The 16,334-nt window shown below is 37.4% G+C and overlaps 1 protein-coding gene across 2 annotated transcripts in view; it reads left to right on the top strand.

Annotated features, from left to right (window-relative positions):
- Nucleotides 1-8,107: 8,107 nt before the first annotated feature.
- Nucleotides 8,108-16,334, top strand: part of LOC117990433 (basal cell adhesion molecule-like) — a 146,092-nt gene continuing 137,865 nt past the window's right edge. For both annotated transcript variants that reach the window (XM_034977872.2, XM_069504689.1), the window contains exon 1: nucleotides 8,108-8,316. The gene's annotated coding sequence lies outside the window, so the exon portion shown is untranslated. The remainder of the gene's footprint in view (nucleotides 8,317-16,334) is intronic.

The raw sequence follows: 16,334 nt of genomic DNA on the forward strand, positions 1-16,334 counted from the left end.
AATGAATCACTAAATGTGTTGTTGTCGCAAATCTCGAGAACAGCTGAACATTTTTATAACATTCCTTGAAGTACGAGGATGGTTCTTACGGAGAGAAAAATTGATAAAATTTGAATCGACTGTTAGGCGGAACGAAGTTCGCCAGGGCAGCTAGTATAATATAAAATAATATTTAATATTTATAAAGGATTTTAATTGTGCACAGGTGTGTTAGAGTTAGCGGTTGATGTAGAGAGCCATGCTCCGATTATCTCTAGGCTTTTCTAGAATCTAGATATTCATAATCAAAAATAAGGAGTTCCGCAAAACAACCATTATTAGGAAGAGTTATAAATAAGGTTGTATTTACATTTCCAATAGGCATCATTCAATCTCACACTAAAGTGCTGTTCTGCGATTTGACGCAGTAAAAGACGTTGATGGTGTGTTATGGATGGCTGCCGTAATAATGTTACCCGAGAGATTACTATGGGAATTTATTTTCATTTACTTAAACATACTATCTAGGACCGGAAAAGTGAGAGCTATTTATAGAGATTTTTTTGTAGGAGCATCTAAATATATAAAGATATTCAGAGCCTCAATAGCTCAACCGGTATAGGAGTGAACTGAAAACCAGAAAGTCGACGGTTCAAACCCAGCCCGTTGCACTATTGTCGTACCTACTCCTAGCACACGCCTGACGCTTAATTGGAGAGGAAAGGGGAATATTAGTCATTTAATATGGCTAATATTCTTTAAAAAAAAAAAAAGCGAAAAGGTGACTGACTGACTGACTAACTGATCTATCAACGCACAGCTCAAACTACTGGACGTATCGGGCTGAAGTTTGGCATGCAGATAGCTATTATGACGTGGACATCCGCTAAGAAAGGGTTTTGGAAAATGCAACCCCTAAGGGGGTAAAACAGGGGTCCGAAATTTGTGTAGTCCACGCGGACGAAGTCGCGGGCAGTAGCTAGTTTTCGATAAAGTCCGTACAAATTGACTTCTCATGCGCCATTTTAACTCTTTGGGTCTACTGTCGTGTTACAATTACGGTTAATATTACGGGTAAGAAAAGATTGTGCCTAATACATTGGTATAGTGCTCTAATGTCATCTTCACACTATTGTCTTTCTAATGAAACCGGTTTGCTCTGGTTCTCCTGCGGATCTCCGCATTTCTGATTGGATCACGTAGAGAAACTCCAAGCATAGCTCTCCCCATCACCTTCACCACACTTCAAAAGTAGGAAAATATGTACCCACTAGCTTATGCTCGCGACTTTGTCCGTGTGGACTACAAAAATTTCAAACCCCTATTTCACCACCTTAGGGCTTGAATTTTCAAAAATCCTTTCTTTGCGGATGCCTACGTCATAATCTATCTATCTGCATGCCAAATTTCAGCCCGATTCGTACAGTAGTTTGAGCTGTGCGTTGATAGATCAGTCAGTCGGTCAGTTACCTTTACCTTTCACATATTATTTAGATATTACCTATCTAATCTTTTTATTTCTGAACCCTAAAAAAGTCTGTCAATTCAATGTAAAATAACAACGAGACCCTATTTATAATTCCGGGTACATGCTAGCACGGACAAGAAGGTAACAAGTGTAAATGAAATTTAGAGTAACATACAAAAGTGAGTATATATATATGGGTTAAACACAATATGAGGACAAATTAAAATTCCGAGCATTACATGGTTCACACGTGGCATCGAATAGCTCGGAGCTACCATGTACCATATTGTTCTAATTTTAGATTCTATTCTACTGTTTACTAGTTTACTACGATGTACTATTTGTAACACTTTTTTTATTTACTTTGTAGTATAACTAGCTTATGCTCGCGACTTCGTCCGCATGGACTACAAAAATTTCAAACCCCTGTTTCACCACCTTAGGGCTTGAATTTTCAAAAATCCTTTCTTAGCGGATGCCTACGTCATAATCTATTTATCTGCATGCCAAATTTCAGCCCGATCCGTACAGCAGTTTAAGCTGTGCGTTGATAAGATCAGTCAGTCAGTCAGTCACCTTTTCCTTTTATATATTTAGATATTACCTATCTAATGTTTTTATTTCTGAACCCTAAAAAAGTCTGTCAATTCAATGTAAAATAACAACGAGACCCTATTTATAATTCCGGGTACATGCTACAACGGACAAGAAGGTAACAATTAGTGTAAATGAAATTTAGAGTAACATACAAATGTGAGTATATGGGTTAAACACAATATAAGGACAAAGCGAAAATTAAAATTCCGACCGTTACATGGTTCACACGTGGCATAGAATAGCTCGGAGCTACCATGTACCATATTGTTCTAATTTTAGATTCTATTCTACTGTTTACTAGTAATTTACTCCGATGTACTATTTGTGACAGTTTTTTTACTTACTTTATAGTATAACTAGCTGAAGCTGTGGTAGCCTAGCGGTTAGGACGTCCGCCTTCTAATCGGAAGTCGGGGGTTCGATCCCGGGCACGCACCTCTAACTTTTCGGAGTTATGTGCGTTTCACTTGCTTTAACGGTGAAGGAAAACATCGTGAGGAAACCTGCATGCCTGAGAGTTCTCCATAATGTTCTCAAAGGTGTGTGAAGTCTACCAATCCGCATATGGCCAGCAGCGTGGTAGACTATGGCCAAAACCCTTCTCACTCTGAGAGGAGACCCGTGCTCTGTAGTTAGCCGGCGATGGGTTGATCATGATGATGATGATGTGGGTACACGACTGCATAGGCTCAAAGCACATGAGTGAAAATCCTTACTCAGTGATCAAGGCACATTGCGGCATAGTCAAGAATGCGTTTTTAATCACTAAAATGTTGCAAAATAAACTAAACACCCCACGGTCTTGTCCCCGCCTGAATCATTCTCACTCAAAAATATTTGCACACTATTAATTTAGTAGAATGTTATGGCCTCCATCTTTCTTGTACAAACATTCTTGCAAATAAATGATTATTTATTTATTTATCTAGCGCCTCTCTGCGACTTGTCTGATGTCGTGTGTACACTTAGTGGGGGGTCTTCCATTGCTGCGCTTTTCGGTGCGAGGTCGCCATTCTAGCACCTTGTAACCAGAACGAAAGCAAAAACGAAGTGTCTATCACAGCTTACCCCTATTCGTAAGAAAACATTAAATTTAATAATACAGATCATAAACTAAATTTGGAACCACAAAGGCGAGTCGTTTCCCATAAAAATTACGACCTATTTATAACCCAAGTGTTTTATTCCCCACAAATCGCTCCCCTTATGTGGTAATGTTCATGGTGCAGTTAAGTTCTCTATGGGAAACCATAAATATTTCCTTTAACAATGTCATTCGCACAACTGTCGGTGGAGTTTTACACGGGCGCAAATTCACGCTGAAAATAGGGACCTTTACTGTTCAGTGGCATGTTTTTCGACGCCTGAAAAACTTATTAGGTACTTTGTTAATTTCTCTTTTTAGGGTTCCGTACCTCAAAAAGAAAAACGGAACCCTTACAGGATCACTTTATTGTCTGTCTGTCTGTCTGACAAGAATTCTAGAGGGTACTTCCTGTTGACCTAGAGTCATGAAATTTGGCAGGTAAGTATGTAGGTCTTATAGCAGACATTAGGGGAGAAATTTGAAAACCGTGATTTTGTGGTTACATCACACAAAAAAATTAAATTGTGGTCATGAACTAATAATTGGTATTGCCAATTTTCGAAGTAAGATAACTATATCATATAAAAGAGCTACACTTGTGGATTCTTAAACAGATTTTTATTTAGTTTTATGAATCATACATATAGTATACGCTGTAGACAGACAGACAGACAACAAAGTGATCCTATAAGAAAGCGTTCCTTTTTTCCTTTTGAAGTACGGAACCCTCAACAACACACGGAAAAGTTAGAGGTGCGTGCCCGGGATCGAACACCCGACCTCCCGAAAAGAAGGCGGAAGGCCACTTCTTAGTAAAGTTCTTCTAGTCTAATTCATATTTTATACTTACTAATCTAAATATATAAAAGGAAAGGGTGACTGACTGACTGACTGACTGACTGACTGATCTATCAACGCACAGCTCAAACTACTGGACGGATCAGGCTGAAATTTGGCATGCAGATAACTATTATGACGTAGGCATCCGCTAAGAAAGGATTTTTGAAAATTCAACCCCTAAGGGGGTGAAATTGGGGTTTGAAATTTGTGTAGTCCACGCGGACGAAGTCGCGAGCATAAGCTACTACTTCATATTATACTATAATATGGTCGTGGTACTGCTAAGTTTTAAAATCACCTTTGTTTACTCGGTTCACAACGAAAATTAAATTTATTTACAACTAAAGCACAAAACCCAAGCCCTAAAGTAAAGTAAAGTATATTATAAAGTGTGTAAATTAATTTGAAACTCAACACTCATTACGGTAAAACTCCTAACAATATAAAGTAATACAACGCTGTACGAGTTAACTGGGAGACTTGTAGCACGTTCACACTTTCACGGACACGACAGAATCTATATTACTATAGATTAGGGGATTAGACAGATGTGTTAACGAAAAGTTGCATACAAACTGCCATTAAAAGACAATTAATTCAATGAATTAAGTCTTTAAATTGCACGCTTATGTTGAATGTGGAATAGGTTAATTGATAGAGTTTGTTTCATTTTTATCCATCAATTCGTTCGGTGGAATCGCTATAAACTACTAAGTACATTAATATTATGACATTATAAAAGCATCTTTTTGATATTGCAAAAGCTCTATTGAGAAAAGCGTTATGGAAATAAATTTTATGATGAACTAGCGATCGCTTGCGGCTTATCTTTCGTAGAAATTTTAAAAAATCCAAACTTCTAACTTGTCTATTTTATAAGGGAAACCTCTGTGCAAAATTGCAGCTTTTTAGGTCCAAGAATTTAAGCTGAAGATGAATCACGCAGGATTTTAGTTTTATAGATAATAAATATATAGATATAATTATTATATTTACTACACAAAAACCAAATAAATTCGATTGCTTTCTGATCTCCAAGCTAGCTGCATTGAATTTGCGGACATATACAGGAACGAAGTTTTGTGGCTCTGGGGTTTTAATTTCAATAGTATATTCCGTAGTACGGACAAAATGTAAACGTCTCACCGGCGTATGAAGACATTATATTAGGCAACACGATACCAAACGATATTAATTCATCACAAAAGTTAGCAAAGCACTTTTGAATTAATTACTTCAGAGGATGAATGATCGTCGAACCTCGTCGCCTTGTTATGTAGAGCTCTCCATACATTATGTGGCGTGTTCACGAGCTGCTTGATTTTAATGGCAACTTTTAAAAGTATATTACCGGAGTTAATGGAGTAATACCACGTCAATCAATCAATCAATAATCATAATCATTTATTTATTTTGCTCAAATAATATGGTAGGTCTTAAAAATTTGGTAATCAGTCACATATCTTGCCAAGCATGGCGTGCAAAATTAATTGATCCCAGCATCTCATTTCACCTTCTTAAAATATTGTTATGTCATCATGTCAAAGTTATTAATAATTCAATCAGCCTGTTTGCGTCCACTGCTGGACATAGGCCATCCCAAGAGCGCGTCTCCACACACGATCTTCCGCCTTCTTCATCCACCCACTTCTCGCTACCTTCTAAAGGTCGTCAGTCCAGCGGGTTGGAGCTCATCCCACATTGTGCTTGCTGATACGCGGTCTCCACTCCAGAACACGTGAGCCCCATCAGCCATCGGTTCTGCGGCAGACGTGGCCTGCCCGCTGCCATTTTAGCTGGCTAATTCGTTGAGCTATGTCAGTCACTCAGGTTTTCCTACGGATTTCCTCGTTACGGATTTTGTCCCTCAGAGAGATACCCAAGCTTAGAGATGAATAAGACCTAAAATGTATAATTTTTTTGTTTCAAAAATCTGCTTCTGAAGGCGCTAGTGTAAAAGCGGACAGTCAAAAGAAACATTAAAGTGACATAACGCGGCAATTCAGAGGTTTATGAAGGTCTCCATAAACGGTGACCGCTGAGTTGGCGAATCTCAATTGACGTAATGGGTGGAGATAAAACAATAAGGTCCTTGTTGAGATATGGCTGATGTATCTACCCTCATTTGATAGGGATTTCTCTTTGTGATCGGGAATAATAAACTTATTACCTGACTCAAACTGTCCAAAAAAACTGGCCGGCATAGGCTACTTTTTTATCCGAGTTTCAAAAGAGTTGTGTTTTTCTACCTATGTATACCAAAATCTCCAAGATTACTTAACCGATTTGCCAAGTTTTTTTTAATTGATAGAACTTCGCAATATTGTTCCATAAAAAAATTGGATTCCAACTGTTAAGTTACAAACTAAGTTTTTCACAATCTCGTAAGTACCTATGTAAATTGGACCGCATTCCATCTATCACAGTTACACATAGAATTTCCAAAATTATTCAAATTTGAACAGACGATCCTCTAAACGCTAACAATTGCTTGTCGAGCTGCCGGACAAGGTATACAAACACATTTGAGAGCACTATTAGCATCTCAATGCTTGCGGTAAACGGAAATTAGACCAAAACCTACGAATAACAATATCTGGAAATGTAGGTAACTCTCATATAATGACAGCATTTTTACCCGAGTACGACAAAGCTAAAAGAAAGAGATATGATTTATTTATTTATTTTTAGGGTTCCGTACCTCAAAAGGAAAAACGGAACCCTTATAGGATCACTTTTGTCTGTCTGTCTGTCCGTCTGTCTGTCAAGAAACCTACAGGGTACTTCCCGTTGACCTAGAATCATGAAATTTGGCAGGTAGGTAGATCTTATAGCTGCTATTTGGTGAAAAATCTGAAAACCGTGAATTTAGGGTTAGATCACACACAAAAAAAATTAAATTGTGGTCATGAACTAATACTTTTCAACTTTCGAAGTGAGTGACTATATCAAGTGGGGTATCATATGAAAGGTCTTCACCTGTACATTCTAAAACAAATTTTTATTTATTTTTATGCATCATAGTTTTTGAATTATCATGCAAAATATCGAAAAAATACGACTGTAGTACGGAACCCTCATTGCGCGAGCCTGACTCGCACTTGGCCGGTTTTTTTATTCATTATGACGCTTAAACGCTTGACTACAATCACACCTGATGGAAAGTGATGATGCGGCCTAATATGGGACGCGTTTAATACCTAGAAGATGCCTATTCACTCTTGTTCTAAAGATACCCGGGTTGTAATTGGTAGGAAATACATATCGTGGAAGAGTATTCAAAACCTTAGCCATGCATATGAGGAATGATGACGCAAAACGTTTCGTTTTTTTGGCAGTCTAGGTATGTATGTTTGTATATATGTATGTTCCACAGTAGCGGCTAAGCTACTAGGCCGGTTTTGATGAATGGGCTGTCAATTGATTCGTTGTTATGATCCGGGTGACATAGGCTACATTTTAAATGAACAAAATCAATATGGCGGATGTTGCACCCAAAAAAATGGAGTCCCAAATATTTTTTTTGCTATTGTATCAAGTGGGATGTCAAATGAAATAGAATTTTTTTACTTCATATATATAAATATACCTACTACAATATCAAAATATGCCAAGCGACAGAAAAACAATTTTACTATAAAGTTTCAGCGTTTATTTAGACGATCTTAGTCGGGTATTAGTTTTTAACTTTATCTTGTTGCCACTATAACATACAGCAATACAATTTAACACTCACACTCGTAGACTGAAACTTATTGAAAACTTCATATACGAAAAGGAACCTTAAATAATCCTTGTTTATACGTAAATTGGCTGAAAAATCCATAATATTACTAGCTCATGCTCGTGACTTCGTCCGCGTGGACTACACAAATTTCAAACCTCTATTTCACTCCCCTTGGGGTTGAATTAACAAAATCCTTTATAAGCGGATGCCTACGTCATAATAGCTATCTGTATGCAAAATTTCAGTCGAACTCGTCCAGTGGTTTGAACTGTGCGTTGATAGATCAGTCGCAGTCAGTCAGTCGGTCAGTCACCTTTTCCTTTTATAAATTTTACATATAGATTAGGCCGTGATGTGTGGGAAAGGTGTGGGAACTGAAGAAATACGATTTCCCTTGCTACACAGCAGCAGAAAATGTGTTAAAGCAATTTATTTATAGTGAAATGCTCCTAATAATCGTAAACCCAGTAGTTGTGCTACGGACGCGGCGCGCGCGCTCGTGCGGTTGAAAATCCAAAATGGCGGTGTTCGAAATTTGAAATGTGACAGATTTGTGTTGGTGTGCCTAAGTAATTTGTTTATGCGTAATGGATGTTGCCAATTTATTGAAGTTACGAGGTAATTGTTTATTTTTAATGTTATTAGCATTAAACTATTTTTTTGTGCTAACTTTTTGCATGCTACGTTCATAAACAAGCTTGTTTTAAATCTGTGATTTAATTATTTTGCATATTTTTGAACGTTGATGAAAAATAGTGATAAATAGTTCGAAGGTCACTTTTGTAAAGTAACCTTATCTATGAAATACAGCACTCATTTTTTCATTATTCCTTAAATATAAAAATGGAAAATTATGAACAAAAAATTCAGGAAATTAAAAAAAAAATTAAAGGTAAAGAACTAAGTAAGTAAACGTTTCTTTTTTCTGAAATTCCGTAAACTTCGTCAAAATTAAAAAAAGTTTTCCTTCATCATTATCATCATCACTACAATCGCCGGATCATTACTCAGAACGCGTTTCATCACGAGAAGTGTTCGGAAAAAGTTTGTTTTTTTAGGATTTTCAGAAATTTCATCCACCAGGGAGATAGCTCAATGTCCGTCATTTTTGGAGTTATATATTTTATGAACATTGGTATTTGGGCTATCGGGCAAAAATGAAGCCTAAGTATTTACCTACCATGAACTATTGAATAAGCCAATGAACCTACTTGTTTCACGACTTTTTTGAATTCCAACCCTGAGTGATTTTCAAAAATTCAATTCGAGTGAAGCCGGGGCGGATTAGCTGTATGCGTGTCGTCATCCATACCAATATTATAAATGCGAAAGTGTGTCTGTCTGTCTGCTAACTTTTCACGGCCCAGCAGCTAAACTGATTTTGATGAAATTTGGTACAGAGTTAGCTTACATCCCGGGGAAGGAAATAGGCTACATTTTATCCCGGAAAATCAAAGAGTTCCCACGGGATTTTTAAAAACCTAATTCTACGCTGCTTATCAGCTAGTAATAAATATGACAGACCGGATATCAGACATTTTCAGCTCCAGGCCTTAGTTAGGAATCCGCTAATCTAGATTATAGCAACAAGTTAGCCTGGATTTTGTATGATCGATGTATCTCAAGGGCTTAGCGACGTGGCGAGACTTAACTCTGCTTAACGCAAAACCTAAATTAATACCTCTACATATAAGCTTCGATAAGCGCCGCTTGAACACTACACTTCAGGAGTATAATGAACTACATAATAATAATAATAATAATAAATACACTTTATTTGCACAACCACAAGAAGGATTACATTAAAGAATAAAAAACACAGACAGAAGGAAGATACAAAAGGCGGCCTTATCGCTAATTAGCGATCTCTACCAGGCAACCTTAAAGATTGGAAAGTAAAAGGAAAATTAGACTGCAGGTGGTGTGTAATATACTAATAAACATACATTCAAATAACTGATACATACTAATACATAGACCACTAATACATGTATTAAATAATATGTATAATACCAATATACTAATAAAATAGACTAATATATCGAATTTTAGCATAATAATACATATATAATACTTGCTAGCTTTCCCTGGGAACAACAGCGTAAATTAATTTGCTATGATAATAATAATTATGTACTTAAAAAACCCTTTTCTGCGCAAAAAAAACTAAGTAGTTTTCTGTTTCGTGATGGCTAGATTTAGGTTTTTCAAAATATTCTGGACAAGCAGCGGTCTGAATACATCGGCTCCCAGCGACTCGTTTTATGTCGTCTGCCCACTGTCCACCCAGTGGGAGATTCTTTCTCGAACTTCTTTCCCGAAATTGGACCTACCAAGCTAGATTGACCTTACCATGACAGACTGAAACACTTTGGGTTACAAACTTTAGAATTTCGCCGGAAGTAATTTAATATCTCTACATAGGATTATTCACTCCAAAATAGATTCTCCCGTATTACTGTCGTTGATTAATATTAATTATAATGTCCGATTTAGAAACCCTAGACCTTTTGCCCTTAGTGTATATAAGAACAATACTTCCTTTTACAATCCCGTTGTCCGTATGTGTCGCCTGTACAATGATCTTTTCACAGCTAACCATAATATTGACATTTTTAATAATAATTTGAATACATTTAAAAAACATATTTATCAACATTTTGCATCTTCTCCACTTTAAGTATATTTCTCATAGTTAGTTTTCTTGTATTGTGTGTCCTAGATATACATATTCGACATGACCATTCGACATGATTTTCGTCTTACTCATGTTCATTTCTAAGCCAACCTGCTGAGAAACTATGCTAAAGTCATTCAGCATTGGTACTCCAAGTCCGTTCCTGAAGCTTAAATGCGGCCTCTAAATAAAAAGCTTCGGGGAGATTAGGTCTCCCTGGTGCATTCCCCATAGTGTAATCTAAAGTAGCTAATAGATTCCAGTCTACTGTAGTACCAATTCAATGAGCGATCATAAAAGGGCAATATATCATGTGATAACAAGACAGGTCGCCTGTCACAGCTATGCCATAATGTGATGTATGAGAGATATATGTACATAGCAGAGCCTAGACTGACCATTACTATTGCTGTGCTGTGCTAAATACTGACATAAAGTCCTGACTCTTTTTACGTAAAAAATTACTCAAAACTGTCTCTAGCGCGTTAATCTATACGTATTAAATACTTGATATACTGATTGACTGACTGACTAATTGATTGATTTATGAACCCACACTGCAGAGCTCAAACAGCTAGAAACTTGAAATTTTGTTCCTTTTAATACGTAGACATTCAATAAGAAAAGTTTTTGGGAAATTATACCCAAGGTGGTTACATAGGGAACGAAACTTTATATGAAAAAAAAACCGGCCAAGTGAGAGTCAGACTCGCGCACTAAGGGTTCCGTATTACAATCGTATTTTATCGACATTTTGCATGATAAATCAAAAACTATTATACTTAAAAATAAACAAAAAGCTGTTTTAGAATGTAGAAGTGAAGCCCTTTCATTTATGATACCCCACTTGATATAGTTATCTTACTTCGGAAATTGAAAATACTAATTATTAGTTTATGACCACAATTAATTTTTTTTTGTGTGATGTGACCGCAAATTCACGGTTTTCAGATTTTTCCCCTAAAGCCAGCTATAAGACCCACCTACCTGCCAAATTTCATGATTCTAGGTCAACGGGAAGTACCCTATAGGTTTCTTGACAGACAGACAGACAGACAACAAAGTGACCCTATAAGGGTTCCGTTTTCCTTTTGAGGTACGGAACCCTAAAAACTAATTAAATCGATCGAATAACAAAAAAGTTATAAACATTTAAATATTTCTGATTAGAGAGGGAGCGATACAGCAGTTTGACGTCACACCTGCTAATGCCATAGTAGCTTCGTGCGGTTTCATACAAATTTTCGTTTTGCGAGAAAGGGATAGAAGACCCTCCCACTCCAAAATTAAAATGCCTGTAACTTTGTAAATCTTTGTTGGATTTTAATATTTTTTTCAGTGTACGTCATTATTTTTATCCTAGTTTATAATAAATTAATAATATTTATCAAATTCAAAAGTAGGCAAATACCCAATTGTAGTATGCAGTTAGCTATCTGAGTCCCTAAAAAGAAGTTAAGTAGGTACACTTAAGTACTCTGTACAACTTTTTTGTTAAGCTGTTTTGTACTCACAATACAAATTGCTAGTGAAGTCGTAATGTGACCCCTGCGTCAACATATCGATACATTGACACAGTGCATCGTGACATTACATTAATCATACTCTTATCTGCCGTGTTTCCGCTTTCGTACGCACTTTATTGATATTAATTGTGTGGGGCATAAATCCTCATTGCTCCCCGTTTCCCTTGGGCTTCGTTTGTCGAAATATTTTCGTTTCCCATGGATAATCCTTCATACCATCTATCATATTCACATAATCTATAATATACTAGCTGCCCCGGCGAACTTCGCACCGCCTAACAGTCGATTATTTTTTAGAAATTTTTAAATCTCTCCGTAAGAACCATCCCCGTACTTCAAGGAATATTATAAAAAAGAATTAGCGAAATCGGTTCAGCTGTTCTCGAGATTTGCGACGACCAACGCATTTAGTGATTCATTTATATATTATAGAGAAGATAGAGAAAAGAAAATATATAGAAGACTGACTGATCTATCAACGCACAGCTCAAACCACTGACGGATCGGGCTGAAATTAGGTATACCTACACATAGTTTTTATGATGTAGGCATCCGCTAAGAAAGGATTTTTGAAAATTCAGCCCCTAAGGGGGTGAAATAGGGGTTTAATTTGTGTAGTCCAACGTGCAGGCGCGTGCGAAGTTATTTTGTACGGACTATAAATGCGTGATTGCCAATTTAACAAACACCTACCTAGCAATCAAAAACAGAAAATTGTGGTAGGCAATCTAAAAAAATACGACATAATAAAATTATACATGCAGCGGTTTAAAATAAAACAAATTTTCACTAATTTATTTTAGTACAATATTACAGCTAGTATTTTTAGGGTTCCGTACCTCAAAAGGGAAAACGGAACCCTTATAGGATCACTTTGTTGTCTGTCTGTCGCGCGGTCCGACAAACCTACAGGGTACTTTCCGTTGACTTAGAATCATGAAATTTGGCAGGTAGGTAGGTCTTACAGCAGATATAAGGGAGAGAAAAATCTGAAAAACGTGAATTTGTGGTTACTTTATTTTATTTTATTCGTTTATTTGCAATCAACAGCGATACATACAATATAATTTTACATAATAACAGACTGAAAATAAGGCCAAATAGGATTACAATTTTTTTACAGATTACTTAAACAGAAAAAAAAAAATTAAAAAAAAAAAAAAAATTAAATTAAAATTTAATAAAAATATATTTTTTTTGTGTTACATTACATCACACAAAAAAAAATTTAATTGTGGTCATGAACTAATAATAATTAGTATTTTCAATTTCCGAAGTAAGATTACTACAAATAAGATATCAAGTGGGGTATCATATTATTATGCCTGTGGCTTTACCTGTGTATTCTAAAACAGATTTTTATTTATTTTTATGCATCATAGTTTTTTTAAATATCGTGCGAAATATCGAAAAAATGCGACTGTAGTACGGAACCCTCGGTGCGCGAGTCTGACTCGCACTTGACTAGCTTTTTTTTACTTGACCACGTAACATCGTGGGCGGATCATAAAATAGCGAGATGAAACAAGATTTTTTAAAAGTAAACACTATCATTTTAATGACTCTTTTCCGAATGGTTATTTTTGCAGCCAACTATGATGAGAAAAATTACGTTACAAAAACCTTTTCAAGGTTCTTGCAATAGATGGTTCATTATCATCATCACGATCAACCCAAAACCTGCCCACTACTGAGCACGGGTCATCTCTCACAATGAGAATGGTTTAGTTAGGCCATATAGTCTGCCACGCCAATCGGAGGTCGGTGGTTCCATCTACTCTATTTAACTTACTTAATATATCACTTGCTTTAACGGTGAAGGAAAACATCGTGAGAAAACCTGCATGCCTGAGAGTTCTCCATAATGTCCTCAAAAGCGTGTGAAGTCTACCAAACCGCACCAGCGTAGGTAGACTATGGCCAAAGCCCTTCTCACTGTGAGAGGAGACCCCTGCTCTGTAGTGAGCCGGCGATAGGTTGATCATGATGGCGATAATACCTTCGATGGATTTATTTAATACACTCGTACCTATTTGCCATCCATACATCCACGGGATAAAGTTCAGTCCAAACGCGATTTGCATTCCAATAGAGCACGTACTCTGCCATAATTTATAACCAACCTGCTCATGATATACCTAGTCCACAGCTTGCAGAAATACATCATACAGTCGGTCGAAGGAGACTTCTAAACTAGAGAACTCTTGCTATTATATTGTTACTAATTTAAAACGGTCACGACTTGCAGCAGTGAGGAAAATAATGCAAAGAGAGAGGGACCAGGCGTACGGGTTTCCTCTCAGAGTGCGGATTGTTAGACTTCACACACCTCTGAGAACATTTTGGAGAACTCTCAGGCAGGCAGGTTTCCTAACTGCTAACAACACTATTCTAAACAACACAGGATCTTTTTTTTTTTTTTTATTTGACTAACCAACAACATTTACACATACACAAGTATTTACATACAAAAGGATTTATAACTAAAGGACACATAGCATAAACGTTAACAACTGGCTAGTACAAAAGATTTAGGTACAATGATGTAATGACTTTAAAAGGCAGTAAAGTAAAGCAAAATGTAATATAGAATTAGCACGTTAAATCTCTCTCGAGAGTCCGCAAAAACCAACGAACCCTCTGGTCAAGCTTCCAACCGTCAGTGTGGGAGAAACCCAACCTCATTGGTCCCACCGCTCTGCGCCAACCAACGTCAAAAACTCCAGAATGACAACTGATAGTCTATTTAAAAAATGTAAAAATAAAAATATAATGCAATTTTGAAGCTAATTAAATTAAGATCCTAACAGACTAACCCTTTCATCGCTATCGTAATCGTCAACAAATTCTGCCCTTTGATTGGTTGATTCGCTGTTTACATTTTTTCACAGCCAATCAAAGGGCAGAATTTCTTGACGATTACGATAACGATGAAATGGTTATTCTTACACAATTGGGGGGCTGGCTCTATAGCCTTAAAGCATTGTTTATACGATGCCATCGCTGGCTGCCAGTCAGCACTGGCTTGGTATAATTGGCCTTGTAGAAACAGTTTTTCAAGTCAAGACAACGCTGGCGAGAATAGAACACCTGTCTATTTTTCAAGCTAGTAGGACTGGCGCCAGCATAAAAATAACTATAGTTTATAGCTTCGTATAAACCATACTTAAAGGTTATCTCACTGTATTATATTTAGGCTGTGACATAGTGTAAGCTAGACGCTGGCTGCCCCCTCTCTCACGCATGCACCTACCTGCTAAACTCGAAACATCCTCTGCCTAGCGGTTCGCAACACTGTAACTTTGATAGCCTATTTGGACGGATTATAAACTATGATTCGCAACGTGAAATAGCGTTCTGGTTACTCATAGTTTATGCCTACCGTAATGCAATCTATCATTTGCCGAAGAGGATATAATTGTAAAATTACAACTTAAATAGCTGATGCCCGCGACTTCGTCCGCGTGGAATTAGGTTTTTAAAAATCCCGTGGGAACTCTTTGATTTTCCGGGATAAAAAGTCACACCTATGTCACTAGGGGGTAGGGCAATAGCGAACTACCCTCTTTCTTGTTCTCTTCGCTGGGACTTCCCTACCCTTGACAGCTTAAACTTCATCTCTCGCAGCACCGCAGTCCCATCGTGACCACGACCCGTGCAATTGGGTTGAAATATCGAAAAATAAAAACGCCAAATTAATCGTGGTATGTACCCGTTATCTGCCTTAAAATATGTCGTTAAAATACCACCACGTATGAAGAGACTGGAGAAGGTTAGCAACGCTCTGGGGCTCTCTATCAATAGGTCCAAGACCAAAGTCATGGTTGTGGATAGGACAGGCAAACTGGATCTCAGAGGCGCTACAGGTCTGGAAATGGTTGAGGATTTTGTTTACCTAGGCTCCAATATCAGCAATAAGGGTGGCTGTGAACAGGAAGTCCGCCGTCGCATCGGCATGGCAAAGAGCGCTATGGCTCAGCTCTCTAGAATATGGACGGACAAGAACATATCACAATGGACAAAAATGCGCTTAGTAAGAACTCTCGTGTTTTCAATTTTTCTTTACGGAGCTGAAACGTGGACTCTTAAAGCCGCTGATAGGAAAAGAATTGATGCTTTCGAGAGGTGGTGTTGGCGACGCATGCTCAACATATCGTGGACTGAACATAGAACCAACGTCTCAATACTCAACAAGCTAAAAATAAAAATGAGGCTATCTAACATCTCTCTGCGGAGGACCCTCGAGTACTTCGGTCACATCGCAAGAAAGGACGCCAGCAATATTGAAAAAATCATGGTCACTGGGAAGATCGAAGGAAAGAGACCCCGCGGACGTAGCCCGAGATGTTGGGTAGACCAAATAAAAGAGGCGGACGACACACCTAACTGCAATGCAATCCATGCGGATCGAAACAGAGGAAAATAAAAAAAAC

This window comes from Maniola hyperantus, chromosome 18 (genome assembly GCF_902806685.2).
Source record: "Maniola hyperantus chromosome 18, iAphHyp1.2, whole genome shotgun sequence".
Lineage (NCBI taxonomy): Eukaryota > Metazoa > Arthropoda > Insecta > Lepidoptera > Nymphalidae > Maniola > Maniola hyperantus.